We start from the raw sequence: 6,989 nt of genomic DNA, 5'->3' as shown, positions 1-6,989 counted from the left end.
TGCAAATTCTAATTGCAAATTATTAATAATGTACTAGAAAAAAAATTGCTATAAAAATATTATATATTTTCTAATATATATATATATTTAGAACTATTATTTAAAAGGAAATGTGTGTGTTCTACTTTGCTAGATGCATTGAGCCATCGATTCTATGAGCCATTGATGAACACTCGAGTAATCTCCCTCTTACAAATAAAGAATCGTGGAATCCACGGGAGCATCCTCTTTTCTTGTGGGAGAAGCAGGTGCATGTATCCCTGCGGGGGCACGTAATTTGCCCCCGATCTACTGCATGTTCGCAGGTCAGATTTTTCGCGGTGAAATAGTGGCATAATAGAAGTCCGGAGGGTCTTTTCTCCGTTCGGAACCACGGTTTTCAGATTCGAGACCTATCATTATCTGGCGCGAACCGGAAGCCCGCTGCCGGAGGGGCTAGCCCGGCGGGCATCGAGATTTCACGATCGTCGCGGTGACTTCCAAGGACTTGGCTAAATGAATGGGATTGCTTGGCAATGGCGGAAGCAGAAGATAAGGATGTTACGTTCGATTGTGTGGTCTCAAAGGTGTAATGAGCAGATTAGCGCTGTTGGTGGCATCGAAAGAATGGTTCGCAACCAATTCGCCGTTCAACAGTTTCTTTTCCTGTTTCTTTGTATTTCTTGAACTATTATTTCCTTTCGACTCTCGTGTCCAGATGTTGTAAGATTCAAAATACTATTATAGATAATTAGAATTGGCGGAGATAGAGATTGATTTCAGAGTCTTTCTACTTCTCTAAAATCTTATATAAATATTATTTCGTATTTATCAGACATTTCTTTTTCTTTTTATTTATTTTGATTTCCAATTTTTTAATAAACTTTTCTCATTGTTATTATATTTTTACAATTAATAGTAATTAAAATTTTTGCATTGCTAGCTTGTTAGTAAAAGAACGCCGCCGTATTGGTTATACTTTCGGTTTGGACCGCGACATCTGGACAACGAGAGAAAGAATCCGAAAATCTCCTGCAGCAGCCTAGGTCGGCGAGATTGAAAGTCCATTTCGCAAATTGGCACCGCACCCCTTGCTATCCTTACCCTATGACGACTTCACGCCTGATTCCGTTAATTATTTTCGGCCTGCAAACACCTTGCCGTTACGTTAAGATTTCATAGGGGACATATGGCGTCCGAGTCACGCAGTCCAGTCATTCCGGCTAATCTCGTCGAAACTTTGCCAGAACTCCACCCCTTTGCCGAAAAAGGGACGCGGAATCGGTGCACTGATGCCTTCGATGGATTCGACACGCGTTGCAGCCGCTAATTATCGATGGCGGGCGCTTTTTTCTGCTAGAGTTCTTAATGAGAGGCCACGGTCAACTGGAAATAAACTAATTGGAGAAAGGCGCCTTCTAATCATCATGTCTAATGGCAAGCTGGCACCGTAGGTGACGACCGCGAACGGGAAGGCGTGTGTGCTTTGAATAATTAGTCTTTGAAGGCGCTGCAGTAATTATAGTTTTTCGAATTTACGTTACCACAGAACCGAGCGATCTCGCTGATTTTTGATATCTGCAACAAGCAAGAAATAATTTTTTTTAATATTTATTGAGGATAACATTTTTTTATTCATTAGCTGGCTAATTAATAGACAAAATTGTGATAGCAATTTTTTTTCTTGAAAATGTATATTTATCAAAATTAAATATATATATATATATATATATATATATATATATATGTGTGTGTGTGTGCATGTGTGTGAGAGAGAGAAAGTCCATGTTGCACGCGAAGGTCGTTAAGATAGCTTGCAGGCCGAGATATTGCGTTACTTTTTCCAAACTCGATAAAAGCTATTGTCGACGGCGGCGGCTTTGAAACCGGCGAGATTGCTGCAACGATGACTCCAGCCAAATGACACTTTTATCGAATTTCTTCGCGTCCCGTGGACATGCGAACACGTCTCGGACCGCATGTTGCGCTTAAATTATATATATATATAAATTTTTATATTATTATTGTTTTCTTATCGCTCGCTGAAAGCATGTGAGTAATTTTTTTAACTATAAATATCTTCTACGTCAAATCTAATTTAATGTTTTAATGACATCAAGATAGTAATATAATCAATTAAATAATTTTTTACGCAGACTTTTAAATATATTCTTAAATTATGTCGTATACTTTTGCGTGATCAACATTTTTTAAATTTAATGCAATTAAATTTTTTCAATTCATCATTATCTTTTTTTCATCCTCAGTGTAATTTGTATATTATTTAAAAATAATTTTGAGCATATTAAATGTCAATGTAAAATTTTTGATTATGTTAAAATGTATATGATTACGATTCAATTTAGACAATGGCAATTTCCACGCACATATTCGATATACCGAGACACAAGGGCGATATGCCAGCTTCATTTGCTTCGCACATTTTGCCCCGGCGTTACGCTATTTTCGATTCCATTTTATCGCTCGATTTGCTATAAACGGAAACGGCGCGCAATGTCTCGTAAAAGATACGAGCATTGCGCATTTATGTAGAAACCGCATGTGCCCGTATTCGAGCAAATCATTCGGAATCAGAACAATTTTACCATGTCACGATTCACTTCGAAATTGGATGTATACACGCCAAATGAGGCATTTTAATTGCAATACATTCAATTTGGCAATTGTGACTATGGTCTAATGGCAATATCTTATAGCGATTTATATTGCAACGGGGGATCCTACATGCTATATTTTTTTGGTAAATTCCTTGATAAATCTGTTTTTCAATATATAAAAATGTTGTCGAGATATACAAATTGCGAACGATAAACATTATTGCCAAGTCAATATCTTTCAGCACGAACATAAGTCTCGTAATCGTCTCGACAACGACGGCGCTCATCTCCGTCATGCGGCGTCGACCTATCGATCGGAGTGCGACAGGAAACCAGGTGGACCAAGCCGCAAGTGCTGCTCCAACATTTTTAATGAACCACTGTCGGTGATCTGGACAGTTTCTCTTCTGGCGACAGTTGGCGCACTTTCCGAGCGAAACGAGAGAAACTACACAAGCGGGACTTTCCACAACGGTGGCGAGACTTGTTTCCAACTAACTGGCGAACTTCTGGACGGCAAGTGGAGACCTGTAAGAGGACACCGAGCCAACGGGATCGACAACAAACAGGAACTGCGCAGGGCGGTACGGTTATCGGGTTACTGGTGCGGCTTAGCTCGATACAGCTGATTTATTAGCGGAAGTCGATTAGCTCAAATCTTACACTTAATTACGAAAATCGTGATGCGTGACGACAAACGATCCGCTCGATGTATATATGTATGTGTATCGTCGCGTTTGCGAATATTGTTGCACTTTACAGACAACGGATCTGGAAAAATTCTCTCGCGCGGTCGAAAGAGAATAAAACGTTGTATTCAAAGCCACGATTTCCTTGTCCTGTGCACGTTTTTCCCCGACGATTTACGTACAGCCTCTAATCCGTATCAGACCCGCTGCGGGGATTTGCACGGGAATCCGGAATTATCCCGGTGGCCATTGAGGATGATCCTAAGTAAACACGCGTGCGGCCACACGACTCCCATCCCCACCACATTGCGAGTTTCTTCGTGTTAGCACAATTCCTTAGTAGCAACCCTCGAGCGAATGAAAAGGGAGGGGGATGACAATGCCCGGGCGGTGTTGTACAAGAGGAGCAGGTCAGTATTCGCCGACGTATTCGCGGAAAAAGGGACGGATTCGTATACGAGGACGGTAAAGGTGCTACTTTTATCCGAATGCAGCCTTCGCGTTTTCGTCGCGCGTTGAATGCGCGCCCTTCACGAGACGTGTTATGTCACGAACTGTCTTCTTTAAGGCTCACCGACCAACTCCCCGGACGACGAAAGCAGAGCAGAGGCGATACATCGGATTGCAGCTTGCTGCCGAAAGTGATGGATGGGAATTGAGACAAATCGATCGCGACGAGGAATACGTAGCAATCTTTCGTACCTGCGAGCAGATTTGCGAAAACTATCGTTCCCGTTAAATTTAAATATCTGGCATTATTATTTTGTCTAATATAACAAGTATAAAACTGCGCAAAAAACTGCTTTCATTATACTAACAATGTTATCTTATATAAGAACATATGTACATTTTCCCCCTGTATGTATGCTTTTAAAAATTTTTTTAAATATAAATAATGTATGCTTATACAATTTAAGCAAAATTGGCGTTAATATTTTTAAAGGTTATTACTTTTTATCTCTTTGCACATTTAGAACTGCAGCTGATGTTGGACACCCTAATATGTTCAAGCCGAGTGTGGTTTGTGGTTAGAAAGATCACTTGCTCTCGATATATTGCATCTTTGGTCGTAAGCGATAATAACGACAATCTACACGCCATAACGGATGCTCATTATCGCTTCGAAATTGCAGTTCTCGTTCGAAAACGTGACCGGTTGTGTGTACAAAAAGCGCTTAAGTGTCCTGTTTTGCGTCTATTTTTCGGGTCAGCGATACTCCCATTGTGCAGTTTTCAATAGAAAGACCCTCTCGGTATCATATAAAAATAATAGATAAATGCGTGTGGCTGAATGCATCAGCCATATGTAATGCTATTATACGACATAACCAGGTTTCTGTGACGCGACTATCCTTCATAACACAGGTTTGTTTCTGGAAGATCAAAAAGCCAATCGCGTCTCGCGGTCAGAATCTAGACCGCGATTTCTTGCAAGCACGCGATCCGAGATTCTCGCTCCGCTTGTTGATTCTTCGAGTGTTCCCGGAGAGTCACAGACAACGAATACGCTTAAAAGGAGATCAGGTAAGACCAGTCAGAGAGAGAAGCGCAGAAACGGCGCACGTCTCGTCGGGAGGATCACGGGAGAGAACATTCGTCATTATTACCATTGACCGTTAGTCCCCAGGATCTACTCATTCGGGTTTCACAGGAAGTAGGCCGGTCGGATCAAGGACCAGGCTGCCCTTTTCCATTTTGAGACGGCCCATTCAGGTGTAATGGTCAGTTAAAGACTATCCAAACAGAGGATACCACCGGTTCTCTCGATGAACTTCCGCGAGTCCTCTTTTTTTCTCATGACCGCGTATCTTCGACTCAAAATCTTCCGCTAGAAGGATCGAATCCTTTGTTCGCGTATCAAGCTATATCGTCGGAATTGACCCTAATTTCAGATCTAGTTTATAATACAGGTTTTAATTTTTTTCTTAAACATAATAAACATAATAATATTATTAGATCTATTATAAAAATAATTTAGTATCTTTTTATTTCTGAGATAATTTAAACTCGAGTTTTTCTTTGCTATGTAAATATTTTTTGCATTCTCATTTTTTAATGTATATGTGCGTCGAATAAAAATTATATTTTATTCATCCGATTTTGCTCGGTGAATTCATAACTACGCGAATTCGCAACTACGTAACCGGAGCAACTGAAGCAAGCCCACCCGCGGTTGCCTAAATAGAGGAATCATCTCAAGTATATTTATCCACGTGATCTTCGAATAACAAACGCGGAAATCCTTAAATCCTAAATCAACCTGGCGCGAGCCGAAACGAAGACAGACTGCAAACAAACGGCGGCAGTCGAACCGTGGAGAACTTGTGGTCCAATGTGGCGAAAGTCAAATATTAGATCACTAAATAAGACGTGCTTTGTGTTCGGTCGAATTAAGCGATTTTACGGTGGTGCGTCTAAGCTATTTTCAATAATTTTTGACATTTTTTACATGATTATGATATTTTACATTGTGTTTGTTAATATAATAATATAACAAGAATTTTTTCTCTTCTTGATTATAAGACTAGTAAAATCGTAGCATAAAAAATATCCATTTATTTATTTACCATTGAAAAATCTGTATATTAAATGTATGGTGATTCGATTTATATATATGTATATAATATTCAAAATCTTTTATCATTAAAGTCGTAAAAAATGCTTTTCGCGAGACGTTCTCAACTCTCTTCTCTTATCTGAAACGAGTTGCTTTCACAGCCGCAGTAGCGGCACTGACGAAGAGCAGAAAACGAAGAAACTGAAGACAAGACAATGACCGCTGTTCAAACATGTTCGGACTTCAAACGACCGCCGGCGTATCTCGTACTCTGTGCGACGACTGCACATACATTAGCGGTCCGCGATAGTGAAGGAGAGATTGCTGCACCTCCAGGGTGTCGTATTCTCTCGGGCGTTTAAGGACATCCGGCGTCGGAAGGAAATGATAAATATTTGGGAAGGTGCTACGCGGTACGATGCAGACGCAGCGAAGCCTTTCATTTGTAAGGACACGTCGAAATTAGTGTACCAGGGGCAACGATGAAATACGGAGAAAGGGGAATATTTTGCTAGGACCGAGCCATAGCGCGGTTATATTCAAACATCGTCTTTACAAGCTGCGTTTTCAACTCTAACACATATAACACATTATGTATCTATATTATATTTTTATTATATTTTCTATAAAAAGTTTATTTTTAATATCAAATTGGCATACATTTGCATATATATTTCCACTTAATTAAAATCACATGCCATTCGTTTTTTTCTAATTGGAATTTATAATGAGGCCGATTGCACTTTTTACGAACTTTCTTTACAAGAGAAAATAATATACTTTGCAAGAGTATTTCGATAATCTTAATAATTCTTTCGATAATTGTGACAACTTTGATTAATCGTGATTTTTCAGCAATCAGCTGGAGAATCGCCGCACGCGCTCACAGCGAGAGCAGCTGGCGCGGCGTCGAACGCGTCGTCGAATTATCGTACGCGTAAAGTTTTATTTTTAAAGCAGGGATCCCGTGTGGCGACGCGCGTATCTGCATACGCCGAAGATTCATCCACCGAGTTGACTGACGAGCGCCGCCTTCCCCTAATCGTTCGATCGCCAAAAAATTTACAAAAAGACACTACGGCGCGCCGTACGAGAAGGCGACAAGCGAGAGGAACGGGAAGAGGGGCGGAAGGAGGGGGGGGGGCG

This window comes from Formica exsecta, unplaced genomic scaffold (assembly GCF_003651465.1).
Source record: "Formica exsecta isolate Colony F162 unplaced genomic scaffold, ASM365146v1 scaffold37, whole genome shotgun sequence".
NCBI classification, from domain to species: domain Eukaryota; kingdom Metazoa; phylum Arthropoda; class Insecta; order Hymenoptera; family Formicidae; genus Formica; species Formica exsecta.
This window is presented reverse-complemented; position numbering follows the sequence as displayed.